Source organism: Bactrocera oleae, chromosome 3 (genome assembly GCF_042242935.1).
Source record: "Bactrocera oleae isolate idBacOlea1 chromosome 3, idBacOlea1, whole genome shotgun sequence".
NCBI classification, from domain to species: Eukaryota; Metazoa; Arthropoda; class Insecta; order Diptera; family Tephritidae; genus Bactrocera; species Bactrocera oleae.
Window position 1 is genome coordinate 11,625,990 of NC_091537.1, and position 24,247 is coordinate 11,650,236.

Sequence of the window (24,247 nt, forward strand, 5' to 3'; positions counted from 1 at the left end):
AGATAACCCAAAGAGTAAGTCAATATTAAGTAGCACACCTAGACTGAAATTTTTTAAAATCGATTTTAGACAGATATCTTTAAAAATTACATACTGAAACTTTAAATCGATATCTCAAACAGTTTTTGAGTTACAGCCTTCTAAATTGTAACCGCTCAGTTCAATCAGTCTATATTTTTCTCAGAACTACATTTTTCAAATTTGTTCGGAGACAAACGATTCGATCACTATCAACTCTCTTTCTGCATGCTCTGTATATAGTTCTCCATTTTATTGATATGACCAAAAATCGAATATTGACAAAACAAAAACGATCCAAATTGTAGGTAAAATTCAAATATTTTTTTAATTCCACTATTTTGTCAATTTGTGTATTTTTTCGTCTGTGGTTAATTGTACGAACAGTATCTTCGAGTAGAATTTTTTTTAAGTTTCACCCACGGAGAATGCCGAAATTACTGCAGCAGCGGGGGACCTTTATTTTTAGCGCTGTCGCAGATTGCATTTAACTAGAAAAATATTTTATTCTTATTTCAAAAAATTTAATGTGCATTCCTAACATATATGTATATTAATAAATTCTTAAATATTTAAACCAAATGATAAAGTAAGTTTTTTAACTCCGAAAAAAAATGTTCCATTAAAAGTAACCCAAGAAACTCTATTATGAACTCTCTTATTTATATGTGTATATTTAAACACATTTATATGTAAACTGCAAAAAAACGTAAGTATTCAAGCAAATAATGCAATATCGTCATATGTCCTAAGAATTCAATAAGGAAAATTCGTAAATCCAGCACTTGCATATACATACGTATTTCTTTGGATATCTGTACACCATTTACAACCACCTACGATGCAACATATTAACCACCATATGGAAATAAATACCCATACTTATACAAATGCATGAAAAAAAGAACAATGAACCAACAATGACAATAGCAGCGCCTGAAAGTAGACATTGGCAAACAGACGTCATCGTTGCGATAAGAATATCAAAAGCTGAGTTCGTGATATTACGACATAATTTTTGGTGTTGCGCAGCGAAAAGCACACACACACCCCACTCGTATGCTTATACATATTGCTACATATATATGATGCCATATGCAAGGGATATATTTATATGTATAAATATATAAATTTTTATGGTGGGCGAGTGGGAGCCACATTCACTCACTTTGACGAACATTTGCAATATATTTGTGAGTCACATACACATGCTCATGGCAACGAGCATAGAACGTAGCATTAAATGAACGCCACTGTGTGGAAAATTGAAGCACTTCAGATATTGTCAGCAATGAAATGAGGCAAGAAATTGTTGAGAAGTTGTTTCAGCATATTTTATTACCAGAAATGAGGAGAGTTCAATTTGACTTTAAAACAAACTCAACAGTAAGTTCATAGTTAATGAGCATACAAGCTGTGATTGAAGTGTCAATGCTCTATTTTTATTAACCCTTTAATATACGTATAGGCTAAAACTTTTCTACTTTTTCTCCAATTTCTACTTTCACACCAATCCAACGGTGTGATAACCGCGACAAAAAGACTAAGAATTAACGCATAGAAAGAAATACCAACACAAGACGAACCGTGAAGCGTTAAAGACGACAATCTAAAATCATATATATATTTTTTTTTTTTCAAAATTACATTGTAACTGTGCAACAATCGGTGTGGCATTTAGTTAGAGGATGGTATGTAGTCTGCTAATTTCAAAAGCAACGCAAAGGACCTATTAGCATTCTGTGCCACACTGCAAAGCCGTTACTTCAGAGGTCATGCTGCTGCTCGCCAACTTTTTGTCACGACGGTGTAATGTTGCAGTGGCGCAAGTTACTTTCAAAAATTTCATTAAATATAACGGAACGCGTTTGAGCTTGCGAGCGTCAAGAGAAAGCAGCGTGCAACGCCAACGCAACAACGAGCTACTCCCTTTTGAGCAAATTTCTATGCAAACGTGCAAGCGATGTAGTGAAAATGTGTATGTGTATAAGCAGCAACAAAGTCATTGCTGCGCAACGTGGCCACCATGCGTGTCCCCATTAGCCGCAGCGCTCAGCGCTCTGCTTCGTTGCCACTATTATGTTGGCGCTCCACACGCTTTGTGTGGATTTTTTGCGCGATTCAGACTGACTTTTTGAGGTCAACGCATCGCTGCAAGGCCATTCCGCAGCGGACAAAGCAAAAAACAACAAAAACAATGCATAAAAGAGCGTGTAAACATTATTGGTAACAATAGCTGTTGCGGTAGCGTAAGCAGCGACCGCAACCAACACAGCAAAACCAACGAAAGCAACCACAGCGTTATTAATAACAGTTTCCGCCAATCAACTTGTTCTTACAATAAAATTAACTATTTAAAACTATTGTAGTATTAACAAAATGAATACACAAACTTGAATTCTAATCTAAGCTTTAAGCTGTGTTGCTGTAATAATTCAAAATCAATATATTGAAAAATTGTAATCACTGAACAGCACACAAGTCAATCAGTTTTTGCTGTATCGTTCTCAAATTTTGCACGCGTACTTTTCTCCCCAAAAAGGTGTTAATTTGTTGGCACTATCAATATCGGTACACTATAGGTTAATATTAATTAATAGGATATAGTTTTCATACAAACTGATCGAACACACCCAAGTCCTTGTATGAAAAACTTCTTTATTTGACAAGATATTGTTACGAAAATTGTCATGGATTATTGTTTAATATAAAGCTACATTCTCCGAACAAATTGTTCAGATCGATTTACTATAGCATACAGCTGCCATATAAATTTGCCGATTAAAATCAAGTTTTTTAATTTGACAAATTATCTTTCCAAAATTGGGTAAATCTATCTGAATCAACACTAACATATTATATCCTTAAAATTTGTTCAGATCGGCCCACTACAGCATACAGCTGTCATTCATTGAAGCTCCATTCCCTTTTCCCAAGAAATTCATAGAGCATAAAATGTAAATATTTAACTTATGTAAGCTCGGTATTAAATTTCTTTTTCATTAAATTGACTTATATTATACTATTACTATTTCAGAAAATATCTAGGTGGAAATGGAAATATAACTTAAGTTTAGGAAACAGAGAAAAAAAAACCCAAAACCCTCAAAGGGATTTCTGTATGCTGATAATAAGCGAAAACACACCCAAGCGACTTTAATATCAACAACTACAAATATCTGCAAATAAGGACGTATATATAATCGCTGATCTACAATGTTCAACTGTCAATTAAATACTTCACTCTTTTGTCATCGTCAAGGGCACCCTAGCTATATGCCACGTTGTGTGCTATTAAAAATGCCATAACTGCGGTAAGGAACAATATTAAGACCGAGATTTGAAAAACTAAAAGGAAAACGTATTTTGCTTACCAGCGGCATAGCAAAGCCGTAAATATTGCGCAATATTCAAATCACGCTAAGAAGATAACGTTGCGAACTTACACGCACGCCTAAGCAATAACGGCAAAAAGGTAAAAAAAAGAAGAAAAAGCATTATACGAATTACGATTTGATGCGCGCATAAGTCGCCAATATAAGGTGGAAAGTAGAGAAAGTAGCGCGAGTGCATAATTTACACAGCACAACTTTAACACTAAAAAGCACAACTGTATAGGCAAATATGTGCGCACGCCATATGCATTGGCATACAAACATTTCGCTAGCTTACAACACTTCACCTCAGCACGAATGCATAAATTCGTAAGCACACCTCTACATTTGCTCACACATCGAAACGGTAAATGTGAGCATTTTTACTGCATGCCTGACCTAATAAAATGTCATGCTTTCGCGCTGACATGTGAAATCAACTCACACGCCCGCATGCCACGTACCGCTGTTGCAGACGCACCACAAACTGCAGGCGCTCGAAACGAGCACAATACCGGTGATTTGGTTGGTTGTGTGCACGCGTGCATCACACAGTAACCACCAATATAAATTCACACGTGTACGTGTGCATACAGTGATGTGTGCATAAGTATTTTACCAACAGTTGGCTTGCTTGCGGTTCAATCATGGCAATACAAGGCACCAATCACACATTAACCCTGCAATGCAGATTTCGATTGAAAGTTAAAATTTTCATGGCACTGGTTATCGTTTGTGGTCTCATCTTAATATGGTTAATATGTCACACCACTGTACTTCAACTATATATCACTATAATAGCATGTGATATCGGCAATAGTGTAATATTTTTGCGGCCACCACCTGGGCGTATACTTAACTTTTTGTGAATACCATATTTGTTGCATAAAGTATGCGCTTACTGATACTTAAACATTTTCACCTGCCCACATACTGAATAATATTGTCATTCTATTCCTAATTCACTGCTGTTGAGCACGTTTTTCTTTTGCATTTGTGAGCTTCTCGGCAGCAGCGTCCATACAACACACGTATCCATATTCACTTTCAGTTTGTTGCGGCAGCACAGCAGCATTTTATTTTCTACAAAATATGTATTTAAATTATTTGTTGTCGGTTTCATACCGTTTCGTTTGTCGTTTATCGTTTACTTCGTTGTTCGCCGATCCGTTGCATCCGATATTTTCGCCCAGTGCACATTGTTGACCTATATTTGGGCATCAATGAATCCGGCATACAAGAGGCCATAGCCATAGAGACCGCTTCCATTGCCAACAACACTGCACCCCGCACCTCGCGCAATGCCCCTCACTTTCATTATGCTATGCTATATGCATTCGTTGCTTGCAGAGGCAGCTTTACAATCGGCATGTCCTGTTTTGCCGTCATCACTTTGTAGGCGAGTGCAATCTGGAAACAGTTTTTTGCGTGCCAAAGAGAGCGAATAGAAAAGCACATGCGCTCTTATAAAGCAAGCCAAATAATTCTCTTTAATTAGAAATTAACTTGTGATAAAACATGTAATGCTGTGGTGAAATTATACGGTAAATATGAGTGAAATGAGATATAATTGTAAGCAACGAAATGTTTATAGGTTTGAAATTATTAGACTTTGTGGCTCTGTAAAATAGGCTATGTAAAATTGATAGTTTTTAATTATAAATAATTCAAGTACATACGGTAAAACTTTTGAAGATCAAAATGAAATATTTTTCGAGTTACACGCTTTCTGTGACGGCGATAAAAACAGGCCCTCTACTATTGCAATGTTTCCGGTTTTCTCTGTGGACGAAAGCTAAAAACAAAAACCAAAAGATATAGTTCGTTTTTGTCTTTACACAAAACAATAAAAAATTTCAATTCTGGTAGGAATTATATAAATTTTCTAAATATTTTCTCCTGCGCTGTATCTTCTTTTGAGCTCAAACGTAGATTGCCTTTTATATTTCGGAGTTTAACAATCCTAACCCTAGTGTTGCAATCTCGTAACTCACAACTTTATCGTTAAGTTTGACATCTTTGATGTTATACATACTCAGAACGTTTTGACATACGAGCGTTTTTGGTGTGTGTTTTACAGTAACTTAAAATATTCATCTCGGCCAAAAAATGGCATTAAAGCGCGAATATTTTCGCACGATTATTTTTTACAGCTTTCGACGTGAATGACTTCTTTTTATTAAAAAATAAACAAAAAGGTCTACATTTTTCGATACCTGAAGAGGCGGTTGATGCGTTCAGAACATATGTTTTGGAGATACCTCAATCAGCGTGTCAAAATTGCTTTGAAAATTGGTTCGAACGCATGCAAAAGTGTATAGATCTTAATGGAGAATATTGTGAAAAACAATAAAGACATTTTCGATGATTAATATTTGTTGTTGTTTTCTAGTACCGAAATATAGAAGACAACTCTCGTATAAATATGGAAAATAAGCATTAAGGTTTATGCTTCGAAACCAACCGTTTCAACTAATGTTAATGTGTTTCTAAATTAAAATCTCCAAGTAAAAATAAAAACATCAACTAAAATAATTAAAACAAATTTCAGATTTACATACAACTTTTACTTCCGCAAAAAAATTCTAAAAAAAAGACAAATATATTTTTTCCTGCTACAAATCAGCACTATGAAATAAGACAAGTCGTAAACAAATATAAGACTAAATTTACCTTTTATTTTTGTGAGATTTTCCTATTTGACTTAATAGCATACCACTTACAGTATTTTCTCTGTTTATTTTGCTATTCAGACGTCATCAATCTGCATGAGTTTGCTGGAAAAAGTTCTCTACACATCGCCCCCACACAAGCATGCTACCATTTGCTCCCTTTACGCAAACGAAAAAAACAACAACATCACGAAAAGCACAAATCAGCTGTGACTGCTAAAAACGTATTTAACACAAAATGTGCCCGCACAAAAAGGAAAATTTCGAAAACACCAATGAAGCTTTTCTCTTGCGCTAGTATATGTAGTCACAACGAAAAGTGAGCAAGTAAGTGTTACTGGAAATTTTACGTTACTCTCAGTGTCAGCTGGAGAGTACACGTAAAAGTCAAATGCGCTTGTAGAGCAAGCGTGGAGCGGTAGCAGGCGCTGTTACGTGTCAGTGGAATATAAACTTAATGGATACACTCGCAAGCGCATAAATGCACACAAATATAAATGACAGACACGCACATATTCGGCCGATGAATTCTGTGGTCACAGGCCGCTCAATCATTCAAGTTAGAGTCACAGGGCGAAGTGGACGTGTCGACGGATATGGAATTTTTTTTTGGTTCAGATGGTATATTCAAATAGTTGCATTGCCAATGTTGCAGTTGGCTATAGCTTAAGGAAAGTGTGTTGTAAAACAAAAATAACAACAACCTAATGCAAATGTGTCGCAAGTGTAGGAGAAGTGAAATTTAGCAGCTTCTTAGCAATTTTCAATTTTCAGCAAACAAAAGTGTGCAGCTCTTGTGCAAGGAAGGCTCTAGCATTCGACACAACTAAGTGTGTATTAGTATGTGTGGATGTGTGTAGTAGCACATTTATGTATATGTATAAACACAACATACAGTGAGGTGTGTGAATTGCTTCTAAGCCAGATAAAAGCTTTTAGTAAAAGTAAAAGTTAAATTCAAATTGGAAATTAGAAATTGAAAAGACAAATTTGTAAGCTAAGAATACGCATGTGAAAGATTCTCAAGAAGGTCAGAAAAACTTAAAAGGCAGCAGGAAAAAATATATTTTAAGCTAATGCGAGCATTTTCTCTCAATAATCACGTATGTTTAACTTCAACTTTAATTTGATGTTTTTTCTGCTTTACATAAATTATACACACTGCCATTGAACTGGAAAATCACATCACTACGCGCGCTCTTTTGCACACACACACTCTCTCTCTCTCTTTGAATTTTGTGTTAATAGTAAAAACAGCAATAAAAACAAGTGCAAGCCAACTGAAGCGGCATGTTAGAAACAAATACAAAAAAAAATCAAAAAACGTGTGCATTACAATAAAACAAGTACAACAAAAACACAAAAACACAACTTGCTGTTTTTAATTTAAAAATGAATAATTTATAATAATTTAAATATTTTCATTTTTACATTTTTACAGTTCAATTCATAAAATAGCATTAAAGTCAAGTCTTGTGCATCACAAAATTATAAACAACAACAACAACAACAATTACGTTTTAACATCGTCATAACATAATGAAGTGCATAAATTCTCATTATACGATAATATATGTTGTTTAAGTGTCTGTAAAATAAAAAAAAAATAAGAAAACGCATAGCCAAGTGGAGCCACACGCAGCCCGAAGCGACCTAAAAAGTTAATTTCCAAAATAGAAAATCGTTTAATTAACTAAAGCAGTAAATGAATGGATATCGGTTGCAGGTGAGTAGATATTCGTTATCAAAAATAAAATTGTTGTGTTGAAAATAATATGTAAGGCAGGTCAGTCAGGATGAGGTAAAATTGCTAAAAATATGATATCAAATTTTTCTTTTATTAGTTCTTGTTGCGATACAAAATAAAAATTCTCGCAAATAAATATACGTTCAGTATGCTTACAATTAACAACATAGGGTTAATTGAGTGCGCACAATAACAACAACGTCCATCAGCGTATATATAACTACTTAATTACATACCTACAACAACGTATAATTAAATTGCAATGCTGCGTTCAATGTCCTCTGCAGGCCACAAGTGCAATTCAATTAAGATTCAAGGACACCAAATCCAAACCCAAAACCACGTAAGAGTGCGTAGGCAAGTTGCAAGCAAGTAAATAATAACTGACACTGCAGGTTGGTATTTAGCACACGCAAAGAGAAAGTAATGTTAAAAGCAAAATCTGGTTTAATTTTTGATTTGTGGTATTTGTAGGCACAAAAACGCATTGCCACAACACAACAAGGTAGGCAGTCACATACATATTGCTTAGACTAGTAGTGGTAATGTTAGTTTTACGAGTCTTAAAATAACTCTAATTAATTGGATATTATGCTAGCACTTTTGTCGTAAATATATGCTACTTCATAGTAGTCATTTGGTGGCAGATCCGTACTCTAAGTTGGATGGATGCAAAGGAACCTCTCAACCAAGCTTCTGGCGTGTCACTATCGATTTTTGTGGCCTGCCGTTGCTTAATGGAATACCATTCCTTTTCTATTGACCAAGACTGGCCTCTACAATGCGATGGCTTCTTTCAGACGTTTCAATTGTTGACTGTACAGATCCGAATTAAGAGTTTGGCCATACACGAGCAACTCATAGGGGATAATTCTCTGCCGAATTCTACCAAACACATAGCAAAACCTTCCTGACCGCCAATCCTGTCTTGGTCACTATTTGCGCCGTCTCACCGCAATTCAACAAGAACCATTTTCGCTTGATGTTTATTGTAAATGACACTCTTTTCTTCACCAGTAACCCAACGCTTCAAAAATAAATCGATTTTGTTGCGTTTCAACAGCGATACGATTTGGAAAGTTGGTCCATGAGGTCTTTTTTGCATTAACTCGTGTGGCATCCATACATCGCGCTTCTTTTTGTATGCAACCTTATAGGAACGGTTCCAAATAGATTCTTGAGCTTCTGAGCAATCAAAACAGTGCTTACATAATGGTCGAACTCGACGATTTGATTCATTTTATCAATATTTGGCACAATTGGCCTTCTATAGCGTGGTGCATTTTTGCTGTCACTGATGGAATCGTCAAAAGCAAAATTGCACATTATTTTCTGTTACCTTATCGGAACCATAAAAAATATTCATATTTTTAGCCACATGACATATGTTTTCGACTTTATCGCGGAAACGCTGTAAAATGTGAAATATTTTCTTTTTGCTAGTATCCACCTTTGACGCAGGCTTAAGAAATAATGAGAAAGCAATTACAACACTGTCTGAGAAATTTTTTTTATACAAAATCTTACCTTTCTAATGCAATAGACCGTGGCGCGATCGCTTTTACACAACGGGAGCTGCAGTTTACTAAACCCATATACTAGTAAAATAATAGAATATTTTTTAATTGACCTTTAAACATATCTAATAAGCCTTACCCATCCATTTTAATAAAAAAATCATAAAATATTTGCGATTGTTTTTCTGTATTCCGTATGTCGCACACATTTAGCGGACTATTTGAAAGTGGGAAACCACAATTTCGACCAGATAGCTTAATACGTATAACTCCACAAATGGATATATATGGAAAATTGTGGTTTTTACGCCTACGTTAATGTTTGATATTCGTAAACCCATATTTCGTCTCTTTGTTTCTATGCCGCTGGCGCGGTCTTTTGTCTCCCTCTCTCCCTTTAAAATTGCATAACCGAATTTCTGTTAGCTGTACATATTTTTAGAACAAGGACACTCCACTGACAACAAATGCTAAATTTTGAGGACAGAAATTCACAAAATCTGACGCGTAAGCAATGCTACGCAAAGTGACATCTTCAAAATTCCAAGCTGTGCTCTGGTAGTGTATGTATGTGTATTTGTCATGCGAACTCAAATACGAATCTACTTGTATATGAAGGATTATATGTATATCTGCGTTTGAAATTGCTGTCATTTTGTGTGTAATTATGAGTATTTTGTGCGAGTTAAAAGCAGTCAGATGCAAATGCATAATGCATCACATATACTTAAAGAGATATATGGATACACATAAAGACCGACACTATACTACTACCAGAATTACTCACTCATGTTCTTCTAAAAAATAATTTATTTGTTTACACCACTAAACTAACCAAAAACAACATAATAAACGCAAATTAGTATAAACGCTATATGTGTACTAAGAGAATATATCGAAACATTTCATAAATTTTTAGAGATAAATAGTATTATATTATACGAATTATAAGAGTGATCTACAATTTTATGATATGCTGATAGAAATATCGGGGAATACAGTCAACCTGGTGGACGGTCATCACTATCACTGATATATGAAAGAAGACACCTATTTCTCAATTTTCAAAAAAAAACAAAAAATTTCGCTTATCGGCCGTACTATGTGTATATGGAAAATTTAATAAAATATTATGACGTCAGTAGCAGGCACACAATTTTATTGAGTTTAATTAAGTCGTTTGTAAGGTATGAAATTACACAAAAATACCTACATTTTCTTCTTCATGCATAATCTAATTTTATCGGCATACAAGCCAAATTTAACATTCTTCTTCCTTAATTGCAAAGTATAGCGTCAAAGTACAGAGTCAATTCATTTTGAAATATATTATTTCATTGGAAATACTTTTTAGTCTACTTCTTAAGTGCACAAAAACAACTGTTGTATCGCTGCAATATGCTTCGAGTGTATACAAATTTTTATGCTGTTTACTCTCACACATCGCCACCTCGTTAAGTGGATAAAGATTTTATTTAAAAGAAAACAAACATATATAGATTGCGTTACACATTGCTAACCAAAAGTAAACACCAATATATAAACATTTATTGAAGAATTAAACAGAATCGTAAACATGCAAACTGCACTGCTACTACATATATGTACATTTAGCAATCTAGTGCTGGTAAATGAACTTGCATGCGGAATTGTTTATTTTAATCCAACGAATAAATATCTCAAAACAAATTTCATTCAGCTATTTACAAATTATTTGCATTATAAAAACACGAACGCATGCCGCACAACCACACGCAAAATAAACACAGGCATTATTATATTACACAAATAGCTGGTTGTCGTGGCGTATGAGCAATATTTATTGGTCCTAAGTAAGCGCACAGTAGCGCTAAGGCATTTGAGCAGCAACAGCGCAGTTATAGCAAAGCATAAATAAATATTTTATAATAAGCAGAGCAAGTGCAAAAAGAAAACAAATACATACATACAAATGTGAGAAAGTACTTTCATTGAGCTTAGATGGCCTCCCTAACAAGAATCACTCAGTTAGTTTACATCGGTTATGCACGAATTAGAAGGTATTTACAATTTGATCCTTTACCAAAAGAAAAGGCGACGATACACAGTAAATAAAATTATTATGAAACGCAAGTATTGCGTAGAATAGATGTAATAATAAGCGCTTCAATGGCCAAAGGGTTTATCAATAAGCTATTAATATAATTTGCCATAAATGCGCTCAAGCAGCGCTAAGCTCTTTCTAATATAATGAAGTTTACTTTTTTAACTAATATTGGCTAAGTATTTCTGCTTATTAGTATATTCTCAACCATTTTTTGGGTTTAAACGTGATTTTCTTTTTGTGTAGAAAATATTCCGAATATTTAATAGAAATATCATATCTACCGTATACATATTCAGATGCGTAGTATTTTATGCACACATTTCTATGAGAGCATACTCGTACATTCCCTGGAATTTCATATTAAAAGGAATGAAAAAGTCACATACGAACTAAATGAACTTTTACGAGCCCATGTGCTGGCGTTATAAAAATTCGCATAAATGAGAATGAATGTACCCATCAATTCACTGTTCGTTCACCGCAAAAAACTCTTAATGTATCTAGTGTTAGTACCTATAATTGCAGCAATAAAGGCTAAAAGCTGTGTTGTATAAACTTAGCAATCAGGAAGTCGACGAAGAAACATAATAGCCGTCTGAAAATCAAGTATTTTCATTCAAATAATGAGCTACAATTGGGAAATGGCTCAGCTGAGATTTATACGCACGTACATACTACAACAACTTTATGTACTTATATCGGGTTTTTCAATAGGGATGTTATGATTTCTAAGTGTCGTTTAGGCCATTATTAATATGTCATGATATGTAATTTTTTTTTCTTGTATTCAGTAATGATTACAATTTCATCATAGAAAGATAAATGCAAGAACAACGTTTACAAATTATTCAATTTAATTATGAAAATAATCGTTCTCCAATAGCAACTTTTCATGCGCTTTTGAGAAAATCCTCTTCTCCGATGAGGCTCACTTTCATCTGTGTAGTTCGCTGAATAAACAAAACTGTCGATTCTGGTGCAAAAAGATCCACAAATTATTCATGAACAACCATTCTATTCATATTCATCTAAATTGACAGTTTGGTGTGGTTTTTGGTCTGCTGGAATCATCGGTCCGTACTTCTTTCTAAATGAAGCTGGTGTTACTGTCAATGGATAGCGGTATAGATCGATGGTAACCAAATTTTTATGGGCGCAATTGAAACAAGTTGATCTTGACAACATCTGGTTCTAACAAGCACACAGCACGTGCAACAACTGAATTATTGCGAAAAAAGTTTATAGATTGGATAATTTCAAGAAATTCTGGCATTGAATAGCGTACAATAAGTTGTGATTTAACACCATTAGACCTACCAACCAAACTATCTTCAAGCTTTAAAAGTCAATATTGAACGTGCTATTCATGGCATACGATTTGATTTAGTGGAAAAAGAACTCGAAAATTTAATTCATCGAATTCGTTCCTGCACAAGAAGTCGTGGAGGCTATTTGAATGATGTTATATTCTGAATTGTATCGATTTTACTTCACATTAAATAAAAAAACTTGAATTTCTTTACAATTAATGGGTGTTTTTTGTTAAATCATATCACTCTTATTTGAAAATTCTTTATATATGGATATATATTTTATGTGACAAGGCACTAAACTCCACTAAAAATGTTTTTAAAATCTACAAAAAAAAAAATTAAAGTTAGAAGTTTTCCGATATTTTTGTATATGTTCCAGTTGTTAAAAGTGTCATGACAAGGAAAAAAAAGTAGTGATAGTATGGTCTCATATGTATCAAATCGAGTGAAAACTCATCAGTGGGCTTATAGCGTGTCAAACCTTCACCTTTAAACTGTTCACGTAAAATTTGGATTATCAATCACAAATATAGGTACTAAATCAGCAATCCATTATTACACACTAAACAATGTGATGTGCGACAGAGCGTATGAGTATTTTCGCAGGCATCTGTTATATTGTCCGAAAACTTTTTTTTTCACTATTAGCAATATATAATATTATTGCATCAATGCTTACAAATTATATAACATAACAGTTGAGTAAATATCTATTAGTCCGAGTTTCAATCTTGAGTATTTCTATTGCTATTGCATGCTTAGAAATTTTAAATTCTAACACTTGCACTCAAGGTATTTACTTTGGTGTCACTTATCACATACGCTTCAACAAATAATCTTTGTTTACACACAATAGTTGCAATTGCCAAATGGAATTAAATAAATCAAGTTATCATGATGCATGGATTGATTGGAATTCATTGTGCGTGACTCGTTTGAGACAATAGAACAGGTGCAACAGTGCTTGAATATGCAAATGAATTAAGTAAACGTACAAACTATGATTATTGCATGTTTGTTGCAGAGTGTCTGTCATCATTTACATTGAAGTTGAAATTTCATATCAGTACATACATAAATATTTGCCCATAAGTGTTTAGGAATTTAAACCAGTTTACTCTATAAGATCTCCTTGCAATTTGTATGCACTACCGGAGTGCCAGCAGGTGCGTTCATCAATTTTACAACCCACGTCAATCACTTGACATGATAACATTCCCTGATATTATCGAAATTCCGACACTTATTGCTGTAATAGCCACTTGTATGCGTATTGTATATATTTTTTCAAAATCATTTGCCATTCGTCTTTTGACAAGCTTTCTAATGTTGTTTGGGTTAAAACTTATTATTCTACAGCGACTAGCCATGTTTGTTTACGGATTTGTGCCAAGTCCTCGTGTAGTTCAGGAACCGCAATTGTTTCCCCAAAAAGTGTTTGTGTGGTGTGGCTTGTGGTACGGCGGTATAATATGGCCATATTTCTTTCGAAATGTTGGCCGATTTTTTCGCCCGGAATATTATGAAATGATCTCTATTTCCAACAAGACGGTGCGCCGTCCCATGTTGCACCGGGTCTTTGAAAATTGGCGTAAACGGGGGGAGATATGCAAACGGAGCCGTGCTGGCCAAGTGAACAAAAAAAACACATAACCCATTTTGACCAAATTTGAGTGTTTTATTTCATTTTAAAATAGCGTCGTTCTATTTGGTAGACTCTTTATATTATATGTGACATTTTCGGTGTTTTAGAGATTTTGTAAAGAAATTAGCCTGAAAAGTAGAGGTGTTTTTATATTTTCGTATAAAATTTAATGTTTTATTGATAACTGACATAAAATGAATATCAAAATTGACTAGGACTGACCCATATATAATAAACTCTGTGTGCAAACCGAACCGATAAAAACAAAATTTATAGATTGGTTCAGCCTTTTTTATGTTTTTGTTAGACTTCTTCTGCACATGTCAATTAGTGTGTGTTTGGCAGCTGTTCGTTAACGACGTTTGTCTGGCGATATAATGAGTGATTCAAATATAAATTTGCCATTTTTCATTCTTTAGTAAAGCATGAAAATATGTTACTGAAATTTCCAACAAAATAATTAACAAACAGAATTACTTAATTCCGCATGTTGAAAACGTTTGATGTCTCTGAAATTGATAGAACCTAAAGTACATACTTTGATTGTATTTTATACAATACATGCTCAGTAGATTACTTAGTTAAATGCCAGCAAAAGAGTGTCAAGATTCAATTATAAAATACTCTTGGTATAACAATAAATTACATTTTTCAGAATTAAGAAAAAAGTTCTATGCAAATGAATGCTAAAATTCATTTTTAGTCGGACATTGAAATATATATCTGTAGCTTCCACTTAATATGTGCGAAAAATGTACTATATCACAAATAAGTTATATATAGGTATATCGTCAATATGTAAGACTGCCTCTCTCTCCCACATACATAACTCGAAATTAATATGCATAGAAATTCACTTAAGCAAACTCATATAAATAAGTTTATGCATATTAATATTGTACAGCATATCACACCAATTTGCATATTTTTAGAACGCCTGACTGCCCGCAAACACATCAACGTTTATGCTTTACATTAGTCCTCAAAAAAGGATGAGATTCAGCAAATTTTCAGCAAGAAAAGTGTGGAAATTTTCTAATAAAAGCCTATTGACTATCCAATCGGTTTCCATAAACCACATATTGTGGACGCTCAAAAGTATGCCGCATGTCATATGAGACATACTCGTAGATAAAACGTTAGTGTCTCGTCGGTACTCTACTCATAGTGGCCATGTATGCATGTCGCTAACGGCTAGAGGATCACTAGCTCCATTGCACGTATATTTACACTGAGACAGCTCAGAAAGCAGTTAAAGTGACAAATAGGCAAAAGGCAGCAGTGTTTTGAATGGCCAACGATGAACCGCCTCAATTATGTCATACGACCACTGCCAACATAAAAGTGGCTCGGTGTAAATGCAGGTTAATAAGCTAACAATAAATACTGTTCGTGTAGACACTTTTACACGTCCCAAATATGAGTAGACACCACATTGAATGTAAGGATATATGTCCATAAAAGTGATAGCACCAAGTGTCACTCTATTCATGTCACGCAAAAGAAAAGAACATAGTAATTTATGTTGTTAAAACACAGCAGAGCTACTTTTCGACCTACACAATTTGTACTCCTTTCCCTTTATTTGACATTATATATTATGTGTAGTGTATATAACAATGTCGAGTCAATTGTTAAATGAAAAGGTACTTAGTTGGAAAGTAAGTCAGTTGGTTTGCTATTATGCTAGTCAATAACACACCCATTTATTTTGCAAAATATGTGTAAGAAAAACCGCAATGACACGTACAAGTATCCGGTATTTGCTTAGCTCTTCCACAATCATACCTAAGACACACATCTGTGTCTGCAAATTTTAGTAGTTACACACAGTTCGCCTTACACACCTCTAGTGCGAAATTAAAAAAAAAAAATAATTAAAGTTTTTTTTTTTGCATATTTTGAAAGTATATACCTTTAAACATGGATTTAAATAACATACTGGAATTTTAAATGAACATTTCAAAAAATTTGTGAGCTATAGCCTTCTTCAATGTAGTCGTCCATAGTCAATGTAGTCAATAAGTTTTTATTAGACCCCGTTTTATTCAAAACTACAATTTTTTAAAATTGACTGCAGTTGAGACTCGAAGACAATTGCTTGAACGTTTTTCTTTTTTAATTAATTTTGCATATGTTGTTTTCCCGTCAAGTGTCTGTTCATTTGTCGAAACCGACGATATCGGACAACTATAGCATATAGCTGATCGATCAATTTTGTAACTCAAGGCCTTCTGCCCAGATATCTTCACAAAATTTGGCACAGATTATAATCTAAGGCATCGCTTTAGTCTCCAAACATATGGTTCAGATCGGAACACTGTAGCATAAACATAGCTGCCATTCAAACTGACCGATCAAAATCAAGAAAAAGATCTTTTTATACCTTTTTTTGCAACAAAAAAGGCAACTCCATTTATTTTCAACTGCGGTTAAAACCGCAATCATTACAGCAGTGGAGACTTTTTGTTTGTAACATAAATTGAGAAAATTAATAATTCGCCAAATAATTATTTTTTTTCTGTAAATATTCATGAATTATATATGAATATTTCATCAAAATTTAAAAAAAGATCATGCGGTAGTTTTTGGTAAAAAAAATTCAAAACCCAAAAAAAAAATTTTGTTTTATTTAATTCTATAACATCTGTAGAATATTGTCCTAAGTTCTCAAGTTGATTCCAGTAATTGTTTTAGGGGTACAGCGCGCTCGACGTCTGGAATATAGTCATTTAAAACCAGCCGGTTGTCAAGATTTCTTCCGAACTACTCAACCGATCTTAATTAAATTTTACATCGATATCCAAGATATCCTTTACAAGGTCCTAAATTTAATTACAATTATCTTCTTTCTTTTACAATTATTTAAAATAAAAAAACCTAGAAATTTTCACCAAAATTTATTGAAAATAAGGCATTTTTTGCTCGACGAAATCCATGTAACCTCTTAAAGTATTATACGCTTGCCAATTTGTAATCGAAAACATATTGAAGTAAAATATTAAAAATTTTAATAATAGCGAGCATATTTTTGACGTCAAATTAATATGCTTTTCATAAACGTCAAAAGTCATTGATTAATGCAAATTTTATGCGCAAAACAACAACAACACATATTTAAACCAAAATACATGCAAAGCACTGTAATTAGTTTAGCAGTAATTTATTAAGCAAAATGGAGGAGAAGCAAAAAAATACCCTAATTTGTCCAACCAACAACAATTTGCCAAATTGCATAAATTTCAGCTGATAATGATGTCAAAACTGCGACTATTTGAGCAAACAAGTTTGGGCGTGCGAACAATTTCGTTGGCCGCCACGATTAACACCATTTAATTTGTAATCAAGCTACCATTGAAAGTGGCTATAATAAATTACTTTAAATAATAGCGCCAAGCTCGCACATGGCATGAGCATATGTGTGTCAAAATGTTTATATAAATTGCTACTACCGATTTATAGCCGTTAATTAATCGTTATTTTCCGCGTTCGCACCAAGTGCAAAGTAACTAAAATAAACTGTATCCGGAAAATAAATTTAAACGTGCTGCCACTGAAAGAGTGTGTTTTTTCTACACGGGAGTATTGCGTGGATTTATTCGCTCCTGTCAATATCGTGAGTTATTTGTGCGCTAAATAGTCTACATTCTTGAAATGGATTAAGCTTTGGCTGAAATGAACCTTTCAACACGAGCTTGGAAGGATAAAAACAAACAGGGTACACATTATGCAAAATATCCAAAAACTAAAAATTATTTGAAAATAAAAGAATTCTCTAATAGCCAATAGTGACTACTATAATAATTTTTTAAATTTTTTTTTATATTTTTTGTTACAAAAAATGACTTGTTTTGGGAAGCCAGCAATTTGACACGAACAAAACTATTACCTATATTAATCTATACTAATAAAATTTTTTTTTGTGTTTTTTTTGTTATGAATACCTGCAAATCAGCTACAGTATCAAGGAAATCCAACTTTTTTCAAAACGAGGCGCCAATTATTAAAGTACACAAAATCCTGCAATTTACATTCCTGTTCAAAAAAAACAGGAAAACGCATTCTTTCCGGCTTGCAAAGCGAAATAAGTTGTTTGTATTATTCACCCCACATTTAGAAATGTATACATATGGTAGATATGTAATATTAAGTAATTTTTACAATGAAAATAATAACCTTACTGCTATTATTAATGAAGAAAATCGGACAGCTAATAGATCAAAATATATTATTTATCCACACGAAATTAAAAATCTAAGTAGGAAGCATAAATTTCCAATTTTTACTACAGTTATCATATGCATATAGACTTCAAATAGCACTCAAAATTATTCAATTTTCATTACAAAAGCTTTTCGTTACCATTCACCACTTCCGTACCTCTTCTGCAGCTTAACTACTGCTTATCAATCGCTTACTTATGCTTTCAACTTTCTGCTGGTTCTCTGCACTTCATTAAATATCCTTTTATTTTTTATGATTCGATTTCTTTTCATTTTTTTTCTCACGTAGCGTATATTTGATTTTTAATACAAAAGCATGTGTTTAAACAAAATGTGAGCGTGTGTGTAATTTTTTTACAAATGGCTTCATTGTAACCTTTTTTTCTTATTAGTAGTTTATATTACGACTATATCATTTACTGGCTTGCTTAATTTGGCGATGAAAAGGTTCGCCGGTATAAGTTGACTCCAAACACACCTAAATAAATGATAAATGACTTTACGAGTATAACGTGTAGGAAAGTAGTACAGGGCGTATACGTGATTTACTGGAAGGCATACTATGTGGTTTCTAAGTGAGGGAACAGTAGAAAAATAAAGAAATAGAAATAAATAAATAATAAATACGAAAATTCTTAATTAACTCTGTGATTTAATCCTATTATATATATTTTTCTATTTTTTGTTTAATGGAAAAATATTTTCAAAATTGTTAAGAAGAATTCTGAAATCAAGCTTGCTAAGCTTTTGAATTATTATTCGATCTCCTTCCTGCCCATTATTATAATATTATGTTATTTTTTATATTACAATACTTTTCATAGCCAGTCTGTGGCTGTTTACGAGTTCATGTGTTTTTTTTTTTTTTTTTTTGGATCAAAAAACTATATGCACTCTAAAAACAAATAAATATAATAATAAATTATATAAAATATAATTTAGTATGACAGCGTAATTTTTGCCTTAAAGTGCATTCTTCACATTTTATGTATATTTATTCATCCTTATTACGCAAATAAATCACTGTGCAACGCCTTCAACAGACAAGCTGGCATATACTATAATAAAACCCAACTACAAGAATTAATTGCCGCCTGTGAAATCCCAGAGAGCAAAGCAGGCAATTAAGCGCAAAGAGCAAACAATAATTTAAATGTAATTGAAGCTACTTTGTTTTGTTTGCTAGATTCGGTTTCATTTTAATTATGCTAAGCTTAAAAACCACTATAATTTTATTTGAAATATTTTATAATTTCAGGGTTTGCGTTGTGGCTTTTTGTGGGTTTAAAAGTTAACATCAATATGTGCTGTTAATAGCTGCTAAAATGTACTCACTTTATAGCTATAAATCCTTATTTAATCGGTTCTACCTATATAAAAATATATTATGATCAAATATAACATTATCATGCTCGCGTGGCAATCAGGCATTCTTAATTACGAGCTATCATCTTTTTTTTGCAAATTTTGTGAAATATGGTCATAAGTGCACCGAAGTTTGCAAATATTTATATACAAATAAAAAAAACTATATCTCTACTATATTAGACGAAATTCACTCTGAGTATCAACTGCAATAGTTTGCTTATGCTAATATTTATATGTTGATATGTATGCATTATGCATTGCTAGTTGCAATAACAATTTACAACATGATTACACTTGCTCTACTGATTAACTGCTTACTACACTTACAAATTTGGTCATTAAGTACTCATTACATCAAAATATATCAGATATAGCCACATATATTTACTAATTTGAAATATGCAATCGACACCACAAGCAAACAATAAGTATTTCATACATAAGTAAAGAAGTGACGAAAAAACGCACAACACAAAATACTTATATTTGTTCAAGTAGAAATTGTAAATAAATGAGCATGAGTAAAATTAAATCGTTTATTTTTGTTCATTTACTAAACAGCTATTCATTACTTGCGTATTTAGACGTTCATACCCTGCGTCAAAATGCTAAAAGAGATTACTTGTATTTGATTGACGTTCAAATTTAATCGATTAATCAAATATACATGTATTATGAATAGGAGTACGGGTATATTTGACAGATTTTTTGATTATTATTATGTTTTTTTTTTGGATGATCTTGCTTTATTCTCTGTAGATTCTCGGGTAGCTGAAAAGTGTCATTTCTATGAATACGCGCCATTAGCATAAAATCTATTAAATTGGTTCATAAGATACAGAAATTTTTTTTTTTTTTTTGGAAGACGCAAGTTATGATATTTCAGAAAGGTAAATAGTTAAAACAAAGTAATGTTCTGTAATAACGAAAGATTAGGTTAGATGATAAATTAGCTGTCTGCTTCAATATGTAACAATGGAAGAAAGATGGCTCCATCATTTAACTCCGGAATTCGATGGACTAACAACACTTAATGAAATCGTTATAGAATTGTATATATTTTAGTTTGGTTTTTCTCCATATTTTTCAAATTTGGATTTTTTCTGTTCCCAAAGGTTTAGAAAATGGAGGTTCCTAATAAGTTAATTGACAAAAAGAAAAATTAAAACAGAGCCTGAATTAAATTTTCAACCAAGACTACCAAATTGTGCAAACAAAATGGTATCCAAAAGCTGGAAGAACGCTATAATCTGACTATCGCTCTAAGTGCCAACTATGCTCAGTAAGATTTTCGAAATTTTACAAAAAAAATGTGTTTCTAAAAATATTTATCTCATTCAAGCTGTTGGATTAAGCCTTGTTACTATTTCTTTTAGTCTTCTTTATATTATCCAACCATTTGATGGTTCTTCAAAATCCAAATGTCACAAAAATGTATGAAAAGTTTTCTTACAGCTGTTTTTATACCCTGAACAGGGCATATTAAGTTTGCCAAGAAGTTGATAACATCCAGAAAAAAAAATTGGAAACCATATAAAATATATATGTATACATAAATGATCAGCATAACAAGCTGAGTTCATTTAGCCATGTCTGTCTATCTGTATTTACGTGAACTGGTCCTTCAGTTTCTGAAATATCGATCAAATATTTTGCACACGTGTTTTTCTCTTAAAGATCCTGCTCATTTGTCGGAATCGGCGATATCAGATATCTATAACATATAGCTGCCATACAAACTGTACGATCAAAATCATGCCCTTTTATGGAAAACTTTTGTATTTGATAAGATATTTTCATAAAACTTTGCATGTTTAATTGTCCAAGGCATGGGTACAATTTTCGAAGAAATAGTTCAGATCGGATCACTATGGTATATAGTTGCCATACAAACTGGTCCATCAAAATCACGTTTTTGTATGGAATCTTTTGTATATGTGAAGGGTGCTATAATTTCGGTGCAACCGAAGTTAATGTTTCTTATTGTTTCATATATTTTCTTGACAAATCTTTTTAATGACAACTCCTTACACATTTATACCTTAAATATTTCTTATACTTTTACTTTTGCAATGTGAAAACAAAACCAAGTACCGGCTATTGCCAGCCATGCTTTGATTTGTCATTTACACGTTGTGTTGTCAATACGTCAGTTAATTTGTTGGCTTGTTTTGTCAGCCAAAACCGGCAATGATTGACGTCACACATCTGACCCCTAAACTGAGCGCAGTGGTAGCAGTCAAATAGCAGTCAATATGTCATTCACGTCACGCAACTCAAAAGACTACGAAATCAACAAAAATACTATAAGACTAGAGTGGGAATTGGCCAGTAGTAAAATTAATTTCACTACTAGCACACAGAACACTTATATACACACACATATACAATCAAATAAATAATCAAACACAAACAATTTCTTATTGCTGTTTGCTTTCAAATGAGCACTCGGCAAAATTTCGAAAGCAGGTGCGACTTGACAAACGTACGCGGCAAATAACAAACAAATAAAACGAGTAAATACAAGTACCAACAAAAACATTAGAAAGGAAAAGGAAAATGATTTTTTTGCACGTTTTACCTTTGTAAGTTGATTTGGAAAATTCAGTTAGCTTAGCTTTGTGGCAGGAAATGGTCTAAATGTGAGCCTTTTAAGCAGCAGCCCAGCTGAGTTGAGTAGAAATTGTGAGCGTATCCGTCTGTGCTTATATTGTGGGCGTTAGATAACTGTTAAGCACAGTGGAGAGCAGTGAAAAAACGTCATTAATGTCCTCTGTGTGCATAAGACCGGTCACTTAGCAGTTTACGATATTGATTTAGCCGCGATAACTGCACAAAAACAAAATGTAAATGTGGAATTGAAAATGTGTATGTTTGTCCAGTAGCTTTGCGGAAATTGACAGTTTTATTGAATTTCTGTGTTTTCATTAATCAATTAAAGCAACCACTAGTATACAAACAAATACAAAGCACAAGCGGATTTTTTGCTTTGATCAGGACAAATAGTGAGGAGAATTTGTAAAATCGCAAAAAATAGTAGCAATTGCAGTGTATTGTTTATAAAGCCAATTTATAAAAGCCAACTAGTTTTTTTAAAAGGCCAAACTATGTTTGTCTAGAGCGAAAAACACACTAAAGAATTTTTATAAAAAGTTACTCAATCAATCATCGCTACTAAACGAATTTCCCTCACAATAAAATTATTTGCGCAATGCTGTCATACACATAAAAATTAAATTTAAAACGAAAAAAATTAAACAAATATGTTTACCGTGCTTTTTATTCCAGCTTGTAAAAATATGAATTCCATGAAAAGACTCACTGCTGCTACTATATATGGCTACGTACAAATATATAAGAGTGCTTAGCAACGCTTAGCTGTCAAACACAGGCGTTTGAAATATTGACAACCAAATATAATAGACAAAATATGCAAACGCGTTTGTATATACAGTATACTTATACCCGAAAATCATACACTAAAGTGCCGTCACTTTGCTCAAAGTTTCAAGAGTTCTAACATATAAGTATACCATATATCATCACTTAAAATAAATAAAAAAAATGTGGAAAACGGTTGGCCTCAAGGGCCATCCCTGCAACTTCCCTCTAATTTCATACGCTAACGTTCAAATTTCGCTTTTTTCACTGCTTTTGAACTCTTCGAAATTTTTCGTTTTCGATATCTAGCAAGTAAATCCCGGTTTGCGGCAAACGATGTGTTTTTTCAAGGTTTAGAACTGATGGTGTCGATCGGTCAAGTCGTTTGGAAGAAATTCGAAAAAAACGATTTTTCAAAATTTTTATTTTTGAGATTTCTCAAAATCTACTGGTCCGATTGGGTCCAAACTCACACGAAATTCAAGTGCAATGAAACCCTTTGGAATGCCGTTTAGTTTATTCAAATCGGTTGAGCCGTTTAAAAGTTATAAGAGGGTCACATACATCCACACACACACACATACATCCACACATACATACAGACATACGGACATCATCGTAGAAATGTTCGGGGAAGCTTCCTCGACCCTCAAAACGACGAGATCTGTTGAGAACTCGATTTTTGCAAAATGGGGTGAAACCAATATCTTCCCGATTTTTAGAAAATTTTCAATTTTCTTAGCGGGAAGTTAAAAAAACAACGTATCTTCAAAAAAGTCGCAATTAAGTTGTTTTATGCATACATAATAATAATGTATAAAATATTCAGTTTCTGCTATTAGATATAACCATATTATAACCAAATTAAAATTTTGTTTCAATATGAGTGGTTCCTTTTTTTAT

The 24,247-nt window shown here is 33.2% G+C and overlaps 1 protein-coding gene across 2 annotated transcripts in view; it reads left to right on the forward strand.

Annotated features, from left to right (window-relative positions):
• Positions 1–6,617: 6,617 nt before the first annotated feature.
• Slob (Slowpoke binding protein) overlaps positions 6,618–24,247 on the forward strand; it is a 70,731-nt gene continuing 53,101 nt past the window's right edge. Inside the window, exons 1-2 of one of the 2 annotated variants that reach the window (XM_036366438.2) lie at positions 6,618–6,685; positions 7,506–7,790. The gene's annotated coding sequence lies outside the window, so the exon portion shown is untranslated. Of the gene's footprint in view, positions 6,895–7,505; positions 7,791–24,247 lie in introns of both variants that reach the window. The other variant, XM_036366439.2, reaches the window with a different exon arrangement.